Source organism: Microcaecilia unicolor, chromosome 10, assembly GCF_901765095.1.
Source record: "Microcaecilia unicolor chromosome 10, aMicUni1.1, whole genome shotgun sequence".
In the NCBI taxonomy this organism is placed as follows: Eukaryota; Metazoa; Chordata; class Amphibia; order Gymnophiona; family Siphonopidae; genus Microcaecilia; species Microcaecilia unicolor.
The window spans coordinates 72,069,946-72,093,532 of record NC_044040.1 but is presented as its reverse complement, the minus strand read 5'-3'; the positions used below and the strand labels follow the sequence as shown (position 1 = coordinate 72,093,532).

General features: G+C 45.5%; 1 protein-coding gene across 1 annotated transcript in view; it reads left to right on the top strand.

Annotated features, from left to right (window-relative positions):
• Positions 1–23,587, top strand: part of SCAF11 (SR-related CTD associated factor 11) — a 580,274-nt gene that overhangs the window by 82,153 nt on the left and 474,534 nt on the right. Inside the window, exon 3 of the mRNA XM_030217091.1 lies at positions 15,269–15,432. The gene's annotated coding sequence lies outside the window, so the exon portion shown is untranslated. The remainder of the gene's footprint in view (positions 1–15,268; positions 15,433–23,587) is intronic.

Here is a 23,587-nt window from a genome sequence, read left to right as displayed (position 1 = left end):
AGGCCCGATTGACCTTTCTTTGTTGTTTTGAGGAGCCTGGGGGCTGGGGATACCCTAGTCGTGAGAACAAACAACCTGCTTGTCCTTGGAGAAAATGAAGATACATACCTGTAGCAGATATTCTCCGAGGACAGCAGGCTGATTGTTCTCACATACCCGCTCGCCTCCCCTTTGGAGTTGTCTTTGTCCTTTTTTGTTTGATATTGAACTGTCGGGACTCTTGTGCGACGGGCGGGAAGATGGCCTCGCATGCGCGGTGCGCGCGCCCGCCACGCTCGAAGGCTCTAGCAAGCTTTGTTGCTAGGAAGATTTCCGTTTGGGGGGGGGGGGGCGGCTGCTGTGGACGTCACCCATTCGTGAGAACATTCGGCCTGCTGTCCTCGGAGAATACCTGCTACAGGTATGTATCTTCATTTTACCACATTCTCTGGCAACGAATTCCAGAGTTTAATTACACGGCAGATGCAGCTTAAAGATGAATGAGTGCTGTGGTTCCATTGTAAGCACAAGCCTGTGCTTAATTGCTGCCTTGTCCTCCTTTTCTGAGATAAGCTTTCTGTTGGAGGGTGTGGTACATAGCACCACTTCAGAGCAGACCTGTACTTCTTTATGCTCGGAACTGGCATTGGAATGTAGGGGGGATGTTGGCAGCAGCCCAAAAAGCAGAAGCGAAGCAATAGGAGGTGAGATGCAGGTCAGCTGGAAGGGTGGTGAGGAGAAGGAGAGATGCTAACTTGGGAAGGGGGTAGAAAGGGAAAGGTGAGATACTGTCTACTGGGAGGGGAGTTGTGGTGATTGAGCCTTCAGCCACCTTTTGGGGGTGGGGGGGAGGCATGGCTGAAATTTGTCTAGGTCATCTAATATCCTTGGATCAGCTGTGATTCCACAATAGGAAAAACTTTGACAAATCCAGTTTGGATATGTCCAAACTGGGCTTGGGATTATGGTTCTCCCTGGAAACTTCCTGATAACTTGAATTGAGAGCAGTCTCAAACACTAAAGACTTTCAATGATCTGTGGCTATCAAAATTGTATTAGTACGGATAGGTAGTAAGTTGCAATGTATCTATTATATATTCCATCTTTTTATAAACCCTGCGCAGTCTATTAAAAATTTTATTTCGTATTTGTTGACATTGTAATATAGCATACATACTTACTTTGTATTATTGTTTGAATAATTTTCTGTTGTAATTGCCTATAGCTTATGTTTGACTTGTTCTTGCTGTTCACCGCTTTGAGTGAATTCCTTCAAAAAGGCGGTAAATAAATCTAATAAATAAATAAAAAACTATTACATCCAAACAGCGATGAACTTGATTGTACCTTCGTGTTGGAAGACTGTTGGGATGTAGAACTGTACTATTTCTTATGGAATGACTGTCAGGACAACTCCCTCTCAGGAAACTGAGTTGTATTCTGCAACCACCTGAATCGTCCTTTGATGTGAAGGTGATCAGAAGATATTTTGAGTGTGGGGCACACCATTAATAATCTTTTGCCACTTTGGAGAACAAGAAGGTACCTCAGTTAGGTTTCAGGATAGGGACACATGGCAAAATAGCCTTGGACATTTTCATCCTAGATTGGGGGAGAGTTCTGTACATGTAGCCTCCAATACCCCTGATAGTGCATGAGGGGAGGGTCTTCTGTATGTGTATCCTCCAATATCCATGTTAGCTAGGATTGTTCTGATGGGACCAGGGAGCCATGAACCTTATCACTGTACATTGGCGAAGACATATGTGGTTCTTCTTCTAGACCTTTCCATAAGAAGACCATAAAACTGGGAAATTCCCCATCTTGATCATGCAAGCTCAAGAAACTATTACATCCCAACATTGAGTTCCTTGCCCTCACAGTTTGGATATTGAGAGGGTAACCATAACTTTTCTGAATTTGTCCGACAGTTACTGGTTGCTGATGTTACTGGTTTCCAGGAGAGATTGCATTAGAGGCTTAATTTAAATAGGGAGATTTATCATTTGGTGTGATAGAAGGGCCCTAGATTCCTTTTCCTGTCCCACACAAAACAATTGAATACCTTCTACATTTCAGTCAGATTTGAAAACCGCCTCTGCTAAGGTAATAACTTAGATACTTATCAAAAACATGTAGAAGGAAACTGATCTCTGTATACAGACTTTAATTTGATTCATGTGGGACTTGCTTCTTTTGAAGCCATCCATCAGGCCTTCCATAGCGTTGTGGAACCACAATGTGGTATTCCATTTCATCATGCTGATCAATCCATAGACTGGTGGGTTGTGTCCATCTACCAGCAGGTGGAGATAGAGAGCAAACTTTGCCTCCTATATGTGGTCATGTGCTGCCGGAAACTCCTCTGTATGTCTCTATCTCAGCAGGTGGTGGTCACACACAGCAGCAGCTCTGGCTAGGCCTCCAGCCTAATTTTTAGGTTTTGTTGAGTGCCTGGGGTTGAGGGCTCTTTTGAGCAAGTGCAAACCTGGTGGTACCAGGTTCCTCCTTTTCTCCCCCTCCCGCTGGCTCCGTTAAAAAAAAAAAAAAAATTTTGAACGTCCTTAAAGGCGTTTATTTCGACGTTTATTTAAACGTTCATTGCAGCTACTCAGGGACACCAGGTCGTTACAGCTCGGAGCGGAAAGCAGGTAATTTTACCTTTTTATAGCGGGCACGGGATTCCCCGATTTATCTCCACGTGGCATATGGCGTCAGGGGCGCGGGGTAAAGAGTCGCTCCCCGGATCGCTTGAGCGCTTCTAGAGGGGATGCGGGGGTCTTAAAGCCTGTTTCGCCCTTGTTGGGTGACAGTTTCGTGACCGATGAATGTCCCGGTCCTTCATCCGGCGTGGCGGTTTTCCCGCCTTAAACGCCCATCCCCCGCTCCTCGCCTCCGCCATCTTGGCCGGCCACGCGGCTCGGACGGCTTCTTCTTGGGCCGCCTTGAGGTAGGAGACATTAATGCCATGAACGCCCTTAATTTGGGCGACGGCGCCAAAGCGGCTAAAATTAAGCGCCGCTCTTCCCGCGCGGCTCCTTAGCGGAGTGTCGCTCCGGACGCCATTTTGGATGCGCAGCATGCTCTCCCCCGCTCTTACGAGCGCCGGTTGAGGGTGCGTCTAGGCTTTGCCCAGGCTGCGGAAGTGCACAGTCGGGGGTTTCCCCGAGTTTGTTTTGCTGCTGCATCAGGCCTTCCTTATGCAAAACGCTGCCCTGCTCCCTCGTCTGATAAGAGGTTGAGGTTCCCAGAGGTAAACGCCCTCGGGTTGATTCCCAGGCCTTGGAGGACTTTGTCTCCTCCGATGTAGATGAGAGCAGCGTATCTGAGTTCTCCCAACGGTCCTTTGCGGATTCCTTGGAGGAGACGGATCCCCGCTCGGATGGAGCGGATGACCCCTCTGCAGCGCGGCTCTTTAGCTCAGCGGATTTGCCCAACTGTTAGTGCAGGCCATGGGCATTTTGACGATTTCCTCTCCGGAGGACGTCTCTCCTCAGCCCCTGTTGGCTCTGCCATTATGCTGGGGACGAAGCGCCCGCCTAGAACCTTCCAGTGCATGATGCCATGCACACCTTAATTTCGGTCAATGGGATGTCCCGGAAGCGAGCCTTCAAGTGGCTAGGGCTATGTCCCGCCTTCTATCCTTTGCTGAAAGTGAACGTGAGGCCTTCCTGTGGCCTACCGTGGATTCTTTAATCACTGCGGTGACTAAGAAACGGCGTTGCCAGTGGAAGGTGGCACGGCCCTAAAGGACGCCCAAGACAGAAGATTGGAGGCGGCCTTAGGTCGTCCTTTGAGGCGGCTGCTTTAAGTTTGCAGGCCTCAGTTTGCGGCTCCTATGTGGCCAGGGCGTGCCTGACTATTGTGCAGCGGGCTTCCCCCTCGGATCATTCCTTGAGGGCTGATGGACGGCCGGAATCGGGCTTAGCCTATTTGGCAGACTTGCTGTATGATGTCTTGAGAGCCTCAGCTAAAGGCATGGCTCAGACATCTGCGCGGCGGTGGCTTTGGCTGAAGCATTGGTCTGCTGACCACGCCTCTAATCCCGCCTGGCTAGATTGCCTTTTAAAGGCAAGCTGCTCTTTGGGGTCGAGCTGGACAAGATCGTGACCGATCTCGGCACGTCTAAGGCAAGAAGTTACCAGAGGTCAGGGCTCGGGCTAGTACTCGCCTGGTACCTCCAGAGGACGGGTTTCAGGAAGTCCGTCGGTACCGCCCGGGCAGGTCGGGCTCCTCTGCCCCCTCTTCCTTCAAGAGGAACTTCTCCCCCAAGCAGCATTCCTTTCGCAGAGACTGCCGTCCGGAGGTGCTCCTCCGGTCCTCCCCCAGGGTCTCGTACCCAATGACGGGGCCTTGGTCCACGCCCCAGTGCAGATTGGAGGACGGCTCCTTGTTTATGGGCGATTGGACCACAATAACTTCAGACGCTTGGGTGCTGGAAGTCATCAGAGACGGCTACAAGCTAGAGTTCTGCCGACCCTTGAAAGACGGGTTTGTACTTATCCCTGCAAGTCTCCGGTCAAAGCTGTGGCAGTGGCAGCAGACCTTGGACATCTGATCCGCCTGGGGGCGGTCGTTCGGTGCCAGAAAATCAGCTTGCAAGGGACGTTACTCCATTTCTTTGTGATTCCAAAGAAGGAGGTTCTGTACGGCCTATCCTCGACCTCAAGGGGTCCATTGGGCCTTGAAAGTTGGGCACTTTGCATGGAGACCTCCGCTCTGTTATAGCGGCAGTGAAGGCAGGAGGTTCTTGGCATCCTTGGTCATCAAGGAAGCATACTTGCATATTCCCATCTGGCCTCCTCATCAACGCTTTCTGCGTGTTGCAGTATGGGCCGACACTTCCAGTTCAGAGCCCTCCCGTTCGGGTGCTATGCTCCGCGGACCTTCTCCAAAGTAATGGTGGTCCTCGCGGCCTTCCTGAGGAAGGAAGGAGTAAGTCCATCATTATCTGACGACTGGTTGATCCAAGCCCCCCTCTATGCAGAGTGCGGCAAAGCTGTGAACCGGGTGGTTGCTCTTTTGAGCTCCTGAGGTGGATACATCAACTGGGAGAAAAGCCAGCTGCGCCCCGAGACACCAAGTGGGCAGAGTGCTCCTGCCAGACAATGGATTGTCAAGCTTCAGGCTCAGGTGGACTAGTTCCTAGTAGCTCTCCTATTCGGGCTTGGGACTATGTGCAGCTGTTGGGCTCTATGACGCCACGATGGATGTAGTGCCTGGGTCAGGGCTCATATGAGACCCACAATAATCTCTGCTGCTGCGCTGGACTCCGATGTCGGGGATATGCTGTGCGCCTTCCCTTGGACCCAGCAGTGCGCAAGGCGATGAGATGGTGGACGCAGACAGACAAGTTGTCTGCGGGAATGCCTCTGGTGACCCCGGAGTGGATTGTCGTCACGACGGACACCTCTTGATGGGCTGGGGAGCCCACTGCTTGGGAAGGACAGCGTAGGGGCTCTGGTCTCCTGCAGAGGCAAAGTGGTCTATCAACCTCCTGGAACTCAGAGCCATTCGATTGGTGCTGTTGGAGTTCATCCCGGTACTGGCGTTGAAGCCAGTACGGGTCCGGTCGGACAATGCCACGGCTGTGGCCTATGTCAACCGCCAGGGAGGTACCAAGAGCGCCCCTCTGGCCAAGGAGGCCATGAATCTCTGCCAGTGGGGGAAGTGAACCTGGCACAGCTGTCAGCGGCTCTTTGTCGGAGTCATGAATGTCAAGGCGGACTTTCTCAGTCGCCATACCTTGGAGCCCGGAGAGTGGCAGCTATTTGCTCAGGCGTTCTTGGGCATCTCGAAGCGCTGGGGCCAGCCGAGCCTAGACCTCATGGCGTCATCGGCCAATTGCCAAGTGCCGCGCTTTTTCAGCAGAGGACGGGACCCTCGCTCCCTGGGAGTAGATGCTCTTCTTCAACAGGGGCCGGCACAAGAGCTTCTCTATGTGTTCCCGCCCTGGCCCAGGTTGGGCAGGGGCTAGACCAGGTGGCAAAGCATCCAGGCCGGATAATCCTGGTGGGTCCAGTCTGGCCCAGATGTCCCTGGTATGCGGACTTGATCAGGCTCTCAGTGGACCATCCTCTGCGGCTGCCAGTGGAGCAGGGCCTGTTGCATAAGGGTCCCGTGGTGATGGAGGCCTCCCCCTTTGGTCTTACGGCCTGGCTTTTGAGCGGCAGCGTCTGAGGAAGAAGGTCTTCTCAGACAAGGTCATCGCCACTATGCTGAGAGCGAGGAAGCGCTCTACTTTTACTGCTTCCGCCAGGGTTTGGCGTACCTTTGCAGCGTGGTGAAGCAGGCTCATTTTCTCCATTCACTGCTCCAATTTCTTCAGTGCTGGCGTTCCTGCAAGAAGGTCTGGAGAAAGGCCTGTCGCTCAGTTCCCTTAAAGTCCAGGTAGCGGCTCTGGCTGTTTCAGGGGCCGCCTGAAGGGTGCTTCCCTGGCTTTGCAGCCAGATGTGGTGCGTTTTCTCAAGGGAGTTAAGCACCTGCGCTTTCCTCTGCACTCAGTGGTGCCTGCGTGCAATTTCAACCTGGTGCTAAGAGCATTGCAGAAGCCGCCTTTTGAACCCTTGTTGAGGGCATCTCTGAAAGACCTTACGTGGAAAGCAGTCTTTTTGGTGGCTATCACTTCAGCCAGAAGAGTTTCCGAGCTCCAGGCACTCTCATGTCGAGAGCCCTTTCTGCAGGTCACTGAGGCAGGAGTGTCTATTCGCACAGTGCCTTCTTCCTGCCCAGGATTGCTTCTCGCTTCCATGTGAATCAGCAGCTCTTAAATATCTGGATGTGAGATCAGATACTTGGAAGTGACCAATGATTTCCGGAAATCGGATCATCTGTTGTCCTGTGTGCAGGTCCTCGTAAGGGTCTGCAGGCTGCTAAGCCTACAGTGGCAAGATGGGTCAAGGAAGACATTGCAGCGGCTTTTGTGGCCGCGGGGAAGGTGCCGCCTATCCAGCTGAAGGCTCACCACTAGAGCTCAGGCGGCCTCGTTGGCAGAGGCCGGGTCGTCTCCTTGGAAGAGATAGCAAGGCGGCAACTTGGGCATCGACCCATACATTCTCCAAGCCTTACGCTACTGCTGGGCGGAGGCCCGGTTTGGAGCTTCAGTGTTGAGGTCAGGGATTTCAATGTCCCGCCCTGGGTGAGTACTGCTTCGGTACATCCCACCAGTCTATGGATTGATCAGCATGATGAAATGGAAGGTAAAATTAGGTTTCATACCTGATAATTTTCTTTCCATTAATCATAGCTGATCAATCCATAGCCCCTCCCAGATATCTGTACTGTTTTTATTCTGGTTGCATTTCAGGTTCAAGTTTAGTCTTCAGTTACTTCAGGAGGACTTCGTGTTCAAGTTTTTCACTTGGATCTTCAAGAGTTGAGACGAGTTTGTGTTACAGTGAGCTGCTGCATTCCTCTCCCTCCGTTTTACGGGGCTGGATTGAGACAAAAATTCTGCCGGCGCTCCCCCCGCTTCGGGCGGTTGTAGGGCAGCTTTGTACCCCTCCCGCTTCGGCGGTGTTAGGGTCAGTCAGCTCCTCCCGCGGTTGCGGTTGCAGGATAAGCCAGATCCCCCGCATCGGCGGGTGTGGTGTCCCTCCCCCGCTCCGCGGGGATGAGCTGGACGGATTCCCCTCCCCCACTTGTGTGGGGATGAGCTGGGCTAATTCCCCCGTTTCGGCGGTGGTGAGCTGGGCAGAGTGTCCCTTCGTGGGTGTAATTCTCTAAGTGCTGAGTCCTGCGGATGGAGCTTTGATATCGACATACTGAGGAGTTTCCGGCAGCACATGACCACATATAGGGAGGCAAAAGTTTGCTCTCTATCTCCACCTGCTGGTAGATGGACACAACCCACCAGTCTATGGATTGATCAGCTATGATTAATGGAAAGAAAATTATCAGGTATGAAACCTAATTTTACCTTAATCTAGATGAAAGGTTCTTCAACCATTCAGTACCAGTAAACTGAGATGTCTGACCTAGAAGGTCCTATTTTTGATGGAGGTAACTTCAGCACGCAGAGTGAGTGAGCTCCGAGCTTTAGTAATGGATCTGCCTTACATTAAAAATCTTCACCAACAGGATGGTTCTGTGCACTCTTCCTTCCTATGGTAGTGTCAGATTTATATCTTAATCAGTCTGTTGTCTTTCCTTTAGTTTTTCCCAGACCTCACACCCACAAAGGTGAAAGTTCACTGCACACGTTAGACCTTGGCTTTCTCTTTTGGAGTGGATTAAAGCCCTTAGAAAGTCCATTCAGCTTTTTGTTTCTCTTAACCAAAATAGGATAGGGGCTGCTGTGAGCAAGCACACACTGTGAGATTGCTTTGCTTATGTCAGTCTTGACTGTTTATTTATATCATTTATACCCCACAATTTTCCACCGCTGGCAGGCTCAATGTGGCTTACAACATTTAGTTAACAAACAGGGAAAGTACAATAAATTGAAAGTGATAAGGGTGGCGGGAAGGTACAGGGTTACGAGAAAGTAGTTAAGTCCACAAGATCTTTATGTGAGTTGGAGTCCAGGAATCACAGAGGCAGGACGGGATCTTTAGGGTAAGCTTGCCCAAATAAGTAGGTCTTGAGAGACTTCCTGAAAGTCAGATGATCTTGAACCGTTTTTACAGATTTAGGCAATGTATTTCACAAATGAGTGCCGATATAGGAAAAGGTGGAAGCGTATGTGGTTTTATATTTGAGTCCAGAACACGCAGGGTAATGGAGATTTAAATATGAACGAGAAGATCTAAGTGAATTCCTTGGTGGCAAGTTGACAAGGGCATCCATATATGCTGGAGCTGCTCCATAGAGGATCTTATGGACTAAGGTGCAAATTTTAGAAGTTATGCGGTCCTGTACAGGAAGCCAGTGTAAGTTCTCACGAAGTGGTCTGGAACTTTTAAACTTTGATGCACTGAAGATTAGTCGAGCCGCTGTGTTTTGGGCACAGTTTGTAGCTTTTTGAGAAATAGGTCTCTGCACCCTGCGTATATGCCATTGCAGTAATCGATGATCATGTCACAGCTCATAATGTCAGGGTGTGGTGGAATTGGTAGCATACTTGAGATCAGCATCTGTGGAGAAAATGTGTAAGGGTTCACCATGAACATGTGTGTATACATTCATAGCCCACTTTCGTTTGGAAAAGAACTCCTGAAGTAAAAGTAGGTTTGGCTAGTCAGGCCTTCTGAACATCTTTGGGGATTAGAATCCAACTTCATCTATTTTAGGCTTGCTTCTTTCTGTTCTAGGCTGCCTTTAAAAAAAATAATATATATATATATATAAAAATATACCAAAAGGCTAGTTGACAAGAAAAATATGTTACATCACATAATACATTCCCCATATATAGCATAGGTTAAATATATTAAGTTCATAAAGCCTTTAGAACTATTTTAAAGAATTTTTATGTGCTCATAGATTCTCTTAAGGACTATCACAGATCGACTGGTCTTATATTGTCCACTGACTACTAATCATTTTACATGTTTTTTTTTTTCATTTTTTGTGTTATAACGTGCTTATTCATAAAATAATTTTATAGTTTGTAACTTATTTTAGTGGTTTTTAGGTCCCGACACGGGCCACAGTTGGTCTGTGATAGTCCTTAAAAGAATTTATGAGTACATAAAAATTCTTTAAAATATAGTTCTAAAGGCTTTATGAAGTTAATATATTTAATCTATGCTATATAGGGGGAATGTATTATGTGATTTATTAAGGTTTTCCCATAGCTATGTTCTGTGCTTCCATTGTTTTTGTGGTGGTATCTCCTACCAAAGGTATGTTGGCATCTGCCTATTGCAGAGCCTTGTTTATTGTTTTTTCCCTTTTTTAAATGTGTTGAAGGTGTCTTATAGCTACGGAGTCTTCTGTGAGGACTCACAATCCTATTTGTTCTTGGAGAAAACCAAGTTACCTGTAGCAGATGTTCTTCATGGACAGCAGGAAACAAGCCCTCACATACCCATCCACCCACCTCCCTAAGCAGTTGTGCTGTACTTGAGTTGAACAGTTAGACTGAGCTGATCCTGTGTGATAGTGGCAGGAAGGAAGTGGTGCACATGTACAGTAGAACAACTCAAAAGCTTCTAGTAAATGTTAAGCTGGAGAAGGTTTTTTGTATGAGCTCTGTTGGTAACATCACCAATGTCGTGAGTACTTGTATACTACTTATCATTTCTAAAGCACTACTAGACGTACGCAGCGCTGTACACTTGAACATGAAGAGACAGTCCCTGGTTGACAGAGCTTACAATCTAATTAGGACAGACAAACAGGACAAACGAGATAAGTATACTGTTGTCTTTGCAGAACATCTGCTACAGGTAAGTAACTTGGGTTTTTTTTTTCCCAGTTTTTCTGAAGTAAACAGTATACTGTCCCTATAATTTGCAAGGCAGCCAGAAATACACTTGTTGCAGAATAGCTTTGTAACTACCATTTATCAAGAATCAGCTTCCTTTGAACACTGCAGTGTTCACTATCCATGGATTTTTCCTTTGCTCATTCATCTGCTGCCCCCAGTGTCTGGTAACAACATTGTCTCCAAACTGGGTTCCTTTTCCAGGAGAGTTGATACTACCTGCATCTCCAGTGATGATTCCTCTGATTGCTGCGTCTGCATATCCCAGTGCTGCTGTGTGGAAGTCCCTTTCTCTTATAGGGTTTCTACCATAGGATCACCTATAATCCTGTAGTTCCTTCGTGCCTATAGGGAGGATGGGAAATGTGGTTTCTCCAAGTGTCCCTTTTTTTTAAACTCCTGCTCTGTGGGTTGTAAAGTTCTGTTGCTTTCTTTATGCAGGGGCTTTCCCTTTACCTTCACAATGCAGAGTACACATATACACATTTGTGCACTCTTAGGGCTCTAGCTCTGTGAGCCTGTTTTATAAAGGCATATAGGTGCGTTTTGCCTTTATAAAACAGGCACCTTTTTGGCATTTGACATAGTGCTGTCAAAAAGTTTTTTGCCCCCTTCTTGATTTTCCCTGTTATTGCATATATGTCGCACTGAATTGTGTCTGACCTTTAAACAAAATCTAATATTAGGCAAAGGGAACCTGAGTAAACACAGATTTTATATTGTTGCATCATTTATTTAAGGAAGAAAGTTATCCAAAACATTTATCGCCTATGTGAAAAAGTAACTGTCCTCTAAACTTAATAGCTGGTTGCACCATCTTTAACAGCAATAATTGCAATTTAACACTTCATATAATTTGATAGTCCTTCAGATCACTGTTCGGGAATCTTAACCCACTCGTCTTTGCAGAACTGCTTTAATTCAGACACATTCATAGGTTTGGTGCATGAATGCTTGTTTCAGGTCCTGCCACAGAATCTGTATTTGGCTCAAGTCAGCACTTCGAGAACAGCAGTCGAAAGCATTAATTTTGTTTCTCCTCAGTAATTCAGATGTAGACTTTTTTGTGTTTTGGATCGTTGTATTGATGTATAACCCAATTATGGTTCGTCTCCAGCTCACGGACAGATAACTGAACATTCTCCTTAAGCATTTTCTGGTACAGTGCAGAATTCGTGGTTCCTTCAATAAATCAAGTTTTCTAGGTATTCAGGCAGCAAAGCATCTCCACACCACATATTTGATTGTTGGTATGATGTTCTTACTGTGGAATGTTGTTTGCGTTATGCCAGACATAGTGGATCCTGTATTGTCCAAAGAGTTTGACTTTTGACTCACCTGTCCATAGAACATTATCCCAAAAGGTTTGGACATCATCCAGGTGTGTTTTTGCAAATGTGAGACGAGCATTAATATTACTTGGATGGCAGCAGTTTCCAGCATACTACTGTCTCATAAATCCGATTTTTGCCTAGACTCTTTTCACATTGTGGAGTCATGAACACTGACTTTAGCTGGTGTTAGAGAGGCCTACATGTTGTCGATGTTCTGGGATATTTAATAACTTCCCAGATGAGTTGTTGCTTTGTTCTTGGAATAATTTTGGCAGATTTTCCTTTCCTGGGAAGATTGACCACTGTTGTAAGTCTTCTCCATTTGGAGATAGTGGCTTTGTAACCCTTTCCAGACATATATTTCAACAACTTTTTTTATTTAAAAGCTTGATAGACCGTCGTTTCCGGAAAACAGGTCAAAATGGTGTACAAAGTAATAATAAAATCAAATAATTGACATAGAATAGAGAAAGGATAAGAACACCATTAACTCATCTCTTCTCAAATTTCCTTTGTGGCATAGCATGCTTGTAGAAACTTTGTGGTGACTACATCACTCTCCTTGTGAGAATCAGTATAGAGTGAGGTTTGTTTAAAATCAGAAACCATTCAGTGTGACATATATGCAATAATAAGGGAGATCAGGAGAGGGCAAAATCTTTTTCACAGCACTGTAGGTGTCCTGGTTCTGAAATTACCCTTTTATGCATAGAATAAGTTACCAAAGTGATATTGGAATGTATTCCTCAAGTATCCCTAAGAGGTTTGATTTTTGTGGTAACCAAAATGGCCTGTCCAGTCTGCCTCGTAAAGTGGTTAGTTAGGGTTGTAACAGCATCTCCATGCAGCTTAGTGTTTTTCCCCCAACCCTTGTTGCCTTAAGTAAAAGAGATTTCAGTGCTGTTTTGATTTACTGTTTCTAGTCGTTTGGATTTTAAGAATCTTCTGTGTATACAGAATTCCATTACCGTTTTGTCTCCTCCACCTTCTTCAGGAGAGCATTCTACACATTAACATCTTTTCTGTCAAAAAAAAAAATGTTAATTGATATTGCTCCTGAATCTACCTTCCTATAGCTTTTAGATTATATTCTTTTGTCCTGCAACTTCCTTTCCTTTGGAAAATGTTTGCTTCTTGTGCCTTAATGCCTTTCAAGTATTTAAATATCTGTATCGTATCTCCCTGTCCCTCCTCTCCTCTAGGGTATGCATATTTAAATCTTCAAGTATCTTCTCGTATGTCTTCTGGCTCAGATCCGGCACCATTTTGGTCATACTCTTCTGGACCATCTCCAGCTACTTTATATCCTTCCTGAGATATGGCCTCCAAAACTGAACACAGTACTCCAGGTGAGGCCTCACCAAGAACTTGTACACTGGTATTAATGCCTCTCTCTCTCTCTTTTTTTTTTTTTTTTTTTGTCTGCTGGATATTCCTCTCTGTACAGCCCAGCATCCACTGGCTTTGGGTAACCCCATATCGCTTTGTTTCGCTACCTTGAGATCATCAAATATTATCACTTCAAGGTCTTTTTCTTGTACGTGCGCATCAGCCTTCTCCAAACCTCCACCATAATACATAGTTCCTTTGGATTTCTGTACCCCTGATGGATCACTCTTCATTTCTTCACAGGAAGCTTAACTGCCAAAAATTTAACCAGTCTTCCAGGTTTTGTAGATTAATTCCTAAATTATGTACTCTTTCCAAGGTGTCTAAGCTTACAGTTCTTCATATTTTCCACAAAAATGCAAACTTTCCTTCTGATTCTTCAGCAGTATTACTTTACAAAAATACTGAATGGTTTCAGCCCTAGGACCACTCACTGTTCTCTCTTCTGAGTGAATTCCATTTACCACTACTCTTTCTTCTGTCAGTCAACTGGTTTCTATTTCAGTTCACTATCTTGGGACCTGCCTGTAGGGCACTCGGCTTGTGAGCTATCTGGGGGAAACAATATCAAAGGTTTTGCTGAAATCCAGATAAACCATATCCAGTGCATGCCCTCAATCTCCTCCTCTGGTCATCAAATTGAAGAAGCCAATCAGGTTTCTTAGGCATTCCCTGCCTCTAGTTAAAAAAAAAAATTGCCTTGGATTTGTAACCCACTGGATTATACTGTAGATAGTTTACTATCCTTTCCTAGTTTCCCACTCTCTTCTGTTACCACTTCTGTTAAGAGTGAGCACAGCTGCTCTTTTCTAGTCCTGTGGAACTTCTCCCATCTCCAACAATTTATTAAAGAAAAATATCCTTCAGCAGACCTATTAAGTCCTCTCCATGTTTCATTATTAGTATCCTGGGATGTACCTTTTCAGCCCCATGACTTTTGTCAACTTTAAGTTCAGCAAGTTGTTCATGAATGGTGAGATATCTACCATTCCAGTATGTATTTTTGATAGCTATGTGTGGTTCTTCAGGAGGTTGTTTTTTCCCAGTGATCACTGATCAGAAATACTCGTTTAGCAAAAACAAAGTTTTTTTTTTTTTAAATCAAAATTCTGGAAAGTCTTATGAGTATTCATTGTGAGTTGGGAGTGCTACAGGATTAGATTTGGAAAATTCTGTTATTGCATTATATCCTGGAAAACATATTCTGATAAATTTTCAAAGAGATGTAGGTAGTTAAAGTATACTGGAGTGAGTGACTGTTTCCTCACCTACGTTTTCACTGTGCCGCTGTTCGTTTGCTCAGATTGTGGGCATTCTTGAAGGAGAACAGGTGGCTAGCTCTGTTTCTTTTAACTGGGCAAATAGCTTTAGCTTGGCTAAATAAATCTAGGTACTAAATATGGCTATCTGGTGCACCCCAACTCATCCTGAACCTCCAGCTTGATAGCCAGCCTAAAAATAAAACAGCCTCTAAAATTATTTTTTTCTGCATCTCTCTGCTTTCAGAAGTTTAAACAAAAAAACATGCAGGCCCAAGCCACCTTCTTCTTTATCTCAAAAATATTCCTCCCCTTTCCCCCTCAAGTGCTTCCAAAGTCTCCCTAAACCAAGCTAGCAAAAGAACTCAGTCTTCCATTTTACCTGTTTACCTATTATCAGAGCAGTACTGCATGGTAGGTTAGATCGAGTGGTCTACTAGCCAACTCAACTTGGAAACCTTTTTTTTTTTTTTTGGAGGGGTGTGGAGTGGATTAGGATTCAGGTCTCTGGCTTGTTTTAAACTTTGTGAGTGTAAGATCTTTGGTTTTTGGATGAGGGAGGATTGGAGTTTGGGGTACATTTTTATGTTAAAAAGGGTGGGGGGTATTGTCAGCTTTTAAATCTTTGGCATGCAGGGTCTGATCATCCTAATTTTTTGCTGAAATTTTACTTGAAAATACCACCAGCTGGATTCAGATGAAAATGACTGATTTGGCCACCCAAAATTTGACCATTTAAGGTGATTGCTCAAGTCATTTTTTGTAGCTTGATTCGCTTACAAAATGAAGAGTAATACTAGAAGCTTTTTTTTGCTAAACACTGTAAGACTGTCATTTGTATATGGACTGTATGTCAAGTTTTTGACTTGGTCTATAGTATGTTTGCAGTGAAGCAATTAGTCAATAAAATTGTAATATATACATCTTTATGCCAACAGGTGAAAAAACCCAAGAACGTTGTGCTCGTACCAGCTCTGTGTTGTACAGTGAAGCTGACAGATGTCTGATCTGTTTTGATTGCCTTTTGGAGCAGGAAGTTGGATTCCTTGAAAACTGCTGTCACGTTTTCTGTCTGAGCTGTATACTGAAATGGGCAAAGTGAGTATTGGACATAAAGTGACTTTCTGTGACCCTAATCAAAGATAGAGCTTAGAGCAGGGGTTCTCAACCCAGTCCTTGGGACACACCCAAACCAGTCAGGTTTTCAGGATACCCACAATGTGAATATGCATGAGATAGATTTGCAGTCAGTGGAAGCAGTGCAAGCAGATTTATGCCATACTTCCATTACATCACCAAAGGATCTGTTCAGACTAATGGGTTATGTCCATCGACCAGTAGGCGTAGATAGAGAGCTCCACTAATTGTGCTATATCTGGTTCCATGTAGTTAGCTTTAGCCGGTATTCTCTATCTCCAGCAGGCTGATAGCAGTTCCTGTGCAGCTCTGTGACTGATTTGGTGGTGAGCTGCTATCCTTTCAGTAAGATTTAGGAAGTTTTGTGGTTGAGTGGCTTCTACAGTCAGGGTGTAAACCTTGTGATCTAGATCCCTACCCTCTCTCCCGCTGCCTTCCTCTTTCCATTGTCTCCTGCTCATTTTCAAAAAATCCTCTATAATAATTTCTCAATCTGCGTCGCTGGATAGCTGTACCGTATGCAAATGAGCTACTACGTAATCAGCTCGCCTCCAGTCTTCCCTTTCATTCGCTCTCAGTGTCTCGCCCTCGTGGAAAGAGGAAATTACGTCAGAGTAGGGAGGAACAGTGAGGGGAAGAAAAGGGAAGGCTGGAGCCGAGCCTGCTGCCGCTGCGACTTCAGGTAAAAAAAAAACATTTTTAAGGCAGGGCGGCAAGAAGGAAAGGAGGACTGTTGTGGGAGAAGAGGGCAGGCAGGTGAGGGCTGGGGTTGAACTGGAACTTGGGTGCTTAAAAGGGGGGCAGGTGGGGGCTGGGGCAAGTCACTGGACGGGGAGGGGAGGGGCAGAAGAGAATCGCTAGACATAGATGCGAGGCCAGGGGAGAATCGCTGGACATGGAGGCGAAGGCAGGGACAGGAGAGACATCGCTGGACATGGAGGGGAGGGCAGGGGATAATCGCTGGACATGGAGGGGAGACGAGAAATCGCTGGACATGGATGGGATAGGAGGGGAGGGCACACAGCAGAATCGCTAGACATGGGGGAGGGTAGGGGGGAGAGGATAAATCGCTAGGCAGGGGAGAGAGGAGAATTGCTGGATGTGGCAGGGAAGAGAGATTTAAAACATAATTGCGATTACACATTAGCCTTGCTGGGACCCGTTGTTTTTCTCCAGGTCAGGGTTCTAAGAAAGCTTCCTCCTGCAGCTCTCACTTCTCTCCCTCACCAGCTCCGGCCTAATGATTGGATGCAGCATCATCCTCACCTGACATTGTGGTAGGGCGTCTTTCCCTCTTTATGAGGAGTGGGCCAAAAATCTGATGGATCAGTGGGCTCTGATTATATAAGAGATAGTTACAGGCTGGAATTGTTCCGCCATATCATAGATATCTTCTTGGAAGCTTTGTCCAAGCAACAGGCAGTTCTGTCCACTCTGCAGTTGCTCTTGGCGGTGCAGTCTATCCCTCAGGAGTGGGGAACTGGAAAGTTATTCCATTTACTTTGTGGTCCCAAAGAAAAGTGGGACACTGGGTTCTGTGTTGGACCTCAAAGGAGTCAACAGATCACTCGGGATACAGCACTTTCGGATGGAGACGCTGAGATCTGTCATAGCCTTGGTCTGCTGGGAGAGTATTTGACATCCTTGGTCCTCAAGGAGGCTTATTTGCACATCCCTAGCTGGTTGCCTCCAGGAACTTTCTCCGTTTCACAGTTCTAGGGGGCACTTTCAATTCCAGGCCATGCCATTCGGGCTCTCACCGTACCCCAAACCTTTTCCAGGATCATGGTGGTGGTAGCTGCCTTCCCACGGAAGGCAGGGATTCAGATTCATCCTTACATGGACAACTGGCTGATTCAGGCCCCTTCCAAACAGGAGAGCATTGCAGCAGTCTCCAGAGTGGTATCAGTCCTGACCTCTCAGGGTTGGGTGATGAACTTCGACAAGGGCCCCCCTGCTCCAACATGACTCTGGAATATCTGGGGGTCTGGTTCGATACTCTCCAAGCAAGGGTGTTTCTTTCTCTTTTTTTTTTTTAATTCTTTTAATTCTTTATTTATAAGTTTTGACATTTATATCAAACATAAATGCATTGAAATATCAGAAATATATAAAATGTATGACATATTACTTTATATCATTCGAAAATAAGGAAAAAAAAATTGTTATATAATTTGTCCACAATTTGGTCAAGATACTAAGAAATAGTTCAAATGGAAAATTATAGTAAATTAACAATTTACTAACAGATGGGAGGAACAAATGTACACAGCGATATTCAGAATATTTAAACTAAGGGAGTGCCTCCACGGTAGGAACAGCCTTTTCCCTTGATTCAATAAACTCCAATAACTTCTGGGAGTAAAAAAACATAGTTCACCAGATCAATTGAAATACAACATTTACAAGGAAATCTCAGCACCAATGTGCCTCTAATTTTAACACCTAGATTTATACAAAAGAAATTCTTTTCTCTCTTCTGTGTGGCCCTTGCTAAATCTGGGAACACTTGAATCTTTTGTCCCATGAAAAAATCGTTAATAGTCGAAAAATAATCGAAGAATATGTTTCGGTCAAACTCTAGGGCAAAAGTTACCAACAATGTAGTTCTTTCAGATATCAGTCGAGAGAGTTCTCCAAGAATTCTGTTAAATTAATGTAGTGCAGGAGCTGTTTGAGGTTGTTCATTTAATGAGCAGATCTACCAGTTATGTATTGGGTTCTCGTTATGGGGGGAAACCCTCCACTGGAATCCCCAATACCTCAGTACAATATTTCTTAAGCATATCTGTAGAATTTATCAATGGTGATTTCGGGAAAATTCAAAAGTCAAATTGTTCCTGCGCGCATTGTTATCAAGGTATTCCATTTTTCTATCTTGAATTTCTCTTCTTTAATCAAGATTGAGGAAATATTCTGTAGTTTTTCAACCTCTCCTTCTATTTCATAATTTTAACTTGCTGCTCCTGAGTTGAGCTAACAATGTTTGATTAGCCTGTTCAGGTCCGTATATCACTTTTAACTGAGTTATTCATCAAGAGTAAAGTATTGTTCATTGCCTGAATGGCATCCCAAAGTGATTCATAGTTACCACTGCTGGTCTCTTTAGAACTCCGATAGAGCGGCTGCAATCTCCCGAGAAAGAGGAACAGCGGCCTGCACTGAGTCCTGTAATGTTGTTTCCTTTCCGGGGTTGAAGTGCTCATAGGTCCTCCCTCTACGAGTACCACTGGTCTGGGTAAATCCAGAACCTCAGGTTGTCGTGACCCCACGAGCAGAGAATCGCCTCCGGGTCGCGGAGGTGCAGTGAAGGAAGGAGGGCTTAGCGTCACTCCTTCTATGCTGTGCTCGGTACCATGAGAGACCGAGCCAATCGAAGTGGGCATTTGTTCTCTAAGAGGCACCACTCGAAAGCTCTCCAAGGTCATCTGGCGAGTGGCGGGGGTTGACGGCGGAACCGCGGAAGAAGGAACCGTCGTTTCCCCTTTCTTTTCCCCATAGTAAAATCAGGAAGATCAGTCCTCGCGCCAGAGCATCTTCGAGTCTCAGGAGCTAAGGTACCTCACTTCCGTTCCTGACGCCATCTTGACCGTCATAGCCACTGCCTTCTCGGGTGTTTCTTTCTCTCATTCGCCAAGTGAAGCTCTGGGACCAGATCCACTATCTTTTGTCTCTCCCAATTTCCAGGGCTTGGGATTATGTTCAGGTCCTGGGTTCGATGGTGGTGACACATGTACCTCTTTCAGGCATCTCTGCTGAGCCTCTGATCCCCAGTTTTGGAGGACTACGAGATGCGGATTTGATGGTCTCACCAGGCCAGGGTGAGCATGGCCTGGTGGCTGCTTCCTCAGAATCTCCAGGCGGGCCTTCCTCTAGACATGAGCACTTGGTGTGTCATAACGTCAGATGCCAGCCTGTTGGGTTGGGGAGCACATTATCTTCACCACATGGCGCAGGGGCTGTGGATTCCAAGGAGGCCTCTTGGCCCATCAACAGACTAGAGCTCAGAGCGATCAAGAATTCTCTTTTAGCATTTGCTCCTCTCATTCAGGAGAGGATGCTTGGATGCCAGTGAGAGTATGCTTGGGCATTGTGATCAGTTTCCTGTGTCAACAGACAGGGAATGAAGAGTGTTCCTCTTGCCAAGGAGGCTCGTTTGCTCTTCCATTGGGTGAAGGGGAGCATTCCTCTCCTCTCAGTCTCTCACATTGCGGGTGCTCTGAATATGGAGGCCGATCAGCAGAGTGTTTCTTGATCCGGGGGAGTGGCAGCTCTCCAGCCAGATGTTAGATGTTATCACCTCCCACGGGGGCCTTCGTGCACTGGATCTGATGGTGACCAGGGACAACATGCAGACACGCCTTTTTCACTCGCCAAATGGAGGCTGAATCTCGGGGAGTGGGAATGCTCTAGTTCAGTCTTGGCTGGCAGCGGAGCTGCTCTGTGTTTCTGTCATGGCTGATGATAGGTAGAACTGTAGACACATAGTTGTACATCCAGGCCAGGTGATTCTAGTGGCACTGTACTGGCCCAGGCGTCCGTGGTAGATCTGGTGCATCTACAGATAGCCATTGCCCCCCTCCCCTTTTACTCCTTCCCAGTCCACTGGACCTATTACTTCAGGTTCCAGTTCTCATGGAGGATCCCTTCCATTTTGGTATTATGGCCTGGATCTTGAAAGGGCTTGATTCTGGAAGAAAGGATATGAAGAGGACATCATAGCCACCTTGCTGTAGGCTCAGAAGAGGTCCACATCTACAGCCTATACCAGGGTTTGAGAACCTTTGAGAGTTGGGCAAAGCAGCAGTGCATTTCCCCACTTCAGGCCTCATTGCCGGACATTGTCCTTTCTTCAGGATGGTTTAAAGCAGAGTTTAGCCTTGAACTCTTTGAAAGCTCAGATAGTGGCCTTGGCTCTTACAGGTGGGCACGTGCAACTCACTTTGATTGTGCTTATCCTGATGGTATGTTTTCTACGAGGGGTGACTCATTTCCACCCTCTATGAGATCTTAATTTGGTGCTCAAAGCTTTGCAGAGATGCCCCCTTTGAACTCTGTCTCAGGCTACTCTTGAAGACTTGATATTGAAAACTGTTTTCCTGGTAGCTGTTCTTCGGCTGGAAGGGTTAGTTTTCTCCTGTCATTTCGGAGGGAAAAATACGATGCAGACTACGCCTCCCTATATATTCTGTTTCTTATGCACTGTCTGAAGGCTACCAATGATTTCTGACATTTGGACCATCTCTTTGTTCTCTTCTCAGGCCCTAGGAAAAGGCCTGTAGGCTTCTTGACCTGCTGGCTTAAGGGCACTATTTTCGTGGCGTATCTGCTTGCAGGGAAAGCTGCTCATTGAATGTTAAGGCCCGTTCTACGTGCTCTCTTGTTACATCCTTTGCAGAATCTCAAGCTATTTCGTTGGAAGAAATTTGTCACTCCTCACTTCAGCTTCTTTCATACCTTTTCGAAACAGTATCATTTGGATTTGGGTGCAAAAGCAAAGTCTTTCTCACACACAAAGTTGGACTTCCTCATCATGTATAGATTTTTTTTTTAGTTGGTAAGGAGACAGGAGTTTATTTCTTCTGATTTCTATTTGCATCAGTTGCGCTTCCACTGCTTGGCTATTCATACTGGTCTAAAGCTAACTGCATGGTATCAGGATTGCTGGAAGTCAAAGTATGCTGGACATACTTATATTACTATGAAACCAGCTTCTGACCCTCTGAGAACTTCCCCCCTCCCCTCCCTCAGGAACCACTGAGGATGACATGGACCAAATGGCCTAATAGCCCTGGGTTAATTGCTCTTGATCAGCAGAGCTCTCTTTGAGAACAAAGGAGGCCAGACATAGAGGCTCCCATGGCTTGTAACCTTCAAAAAGGACAACTGGTGAAATTGCTCATCTCTCCTGACTTCAAAGAAAAGTACACTGGAGTTGGCTAGGAAGAAAAATAAGTTTTGATCTTTTCAATTCTTGAGGTATAAAAACAGAGCACATGCTCTCCTCCCTCTTTCTGTCCCGGGCACTTCTTATGTCCTGGGCACTACGCCTCTCTCTTTCTTTCTCCCTGCAGCAGAGTGCACAGGACTCTGCTGGGCTGCCTTTGTTTCTTCTTTTCTTTCTCTGCACACCTCCATCTTTTAGCCACCAGAGCACCTGGCTCTGCTTCCCCCATTCTCAGACAGCCCCATTCCAAGGTTTCTCTCTTCTATGCATGTGTGAGTGCTTAAGTCAGTGTTTTCAGTCTTAGATTTGCCCCCACTTCTCAAATCACTACACACACTTCTGTGTGCTTTTGTGGTTCTGTGAATTGAAAACCTGGCTTTGTAGGGTGTTTCATAGGCGGGAGGTGCTGAGGAGAAATACTTGGGGTCTGCCAGTGCACAGAGTTAATCTGGTCCTTTGAGGCACATTTACTTTTTAAATGTTTTAATTCTGTTTTAGCCTCGTCCAATTGTCATTTACATGTAAGAAGGAATTTGTTGCTTGCAAACCTGTGCCCATTGCATCGAGATGCACACTTGTGCGTCCTCATAGTCCCTGGTTAACTGAGTGCACTGAGTGGTCAGGTCTGCATTTTGCTGTTTCAAAGTAATTAGTCCCCTACACAGGCCTTGTATAAAAAGGCATTTCTGTTTATTAGTTTTTCTTTTGAACTCTTGGGAATGGTGTCCATTTGTTTTTGAATGTTATACCAGGGAATCCTCTGGGAATTCCCCTTCAAATGGGCCTCCCTTTTGTTACAATAAGTCTGTATCATAACCTTTAGTTCTTTAAGATCAAAAGCATCCATGGTTGAGGCTGCTGAAAAATACTTTTTATGGTACCGGGGGCTGGCCTAGTTTCTTTATAGATATACATATATGGAACTAGCTCTGTGTAGCTTCTTGGATTTGGAAAGGCCCTCTTTATAAAGGAGAGGACTGGAGAGACAGTACAGAATGAATATAGATTATAGGCAGGTGTTAAAAGATTAAGTATGCCAACCTGTCGGTTCCTGTCAGGCAGAGCTGACTTTCACCAAGACAGAGATGGCCAGATAGCAGAAATAGTTCAAAGTGACAAAAAAATTAAGTGATTACAAAGACAGATATGTAGTGTTTAAAAATGTGGGACTGTTTAACTTGGTACCCCTTCCAGTAAGTGGAAGATCTATCAGTCTTTTCTGAGCATCCCCAAACACAGCATTAAATTACTTCAACTTTCAATCCCCTTAACAAGCCTAGAAGTATATATGCAAACATGCAGAAAGCAAAACAATGTCTACTTACCCAGCTGGAGATCCTCTTAGCGGAAAACCGAGACGAGCTCCCCAAATGGAACCAGATATAGCACAATTCGTGGTGCTCTCTGTCTCTGCCTGCTGATCGATGGACTAACCCATTAGTCTGGACATCCTTGGGATTAAAGGAAAGGAAATTATCAAGTGAGAACTAATTTTTCTGTATTTATTGTGGATATTTTGAAAAACAGATTGGCTTTATGTGTCCAGGGGCTGGGGTTGAGAACCACTGGTATAGATTGATACATTACTGAAAATGTCAACATTCATAGTCAGAGGAAGTGTTCCAAATTAGTGAAAATACATGCAGATGCCAGAGAGAAACTACAAGAGAGCCATGGCATAATAGCTAAACTATGTCAGAAGAAAATAATCAGAATTGCCAAAGTCATTTAATCTCAAATTTAAGATCATCCAAATGTTAAAAAAAAAGGAAATCTCTTTCTATAAGGATCCAGTAGATATATCTCTAGCCCTTATGAGAATGGTAGGCACAAAGGGGATAATTTTTACAACAGGGCACACGGCAAGGAAGGCACACAGGAGTATATGTTGTTCATATTGTATAGAGACTACATATGCACCTGTGTGCTTTTATAATATAGTCAGCTGACAGCTTCTCTGCAGTCACATGTGCTCCGAAACAGAAATAACTTTGTGGTGTGCTAGTTACTACTACTACTATTTAGCATTTCTAGTAATAAAATACATGCTTTCTCATCTTTCTAGACCAGTCCATACTAGTAGGCTGTACTCCCCTATCAGCAGGTGGAGGCAGAGAACACTGAGTTTCAGTTGCTACATGCCAGTATAAGAATTGGTGCAATCCTGGAAATT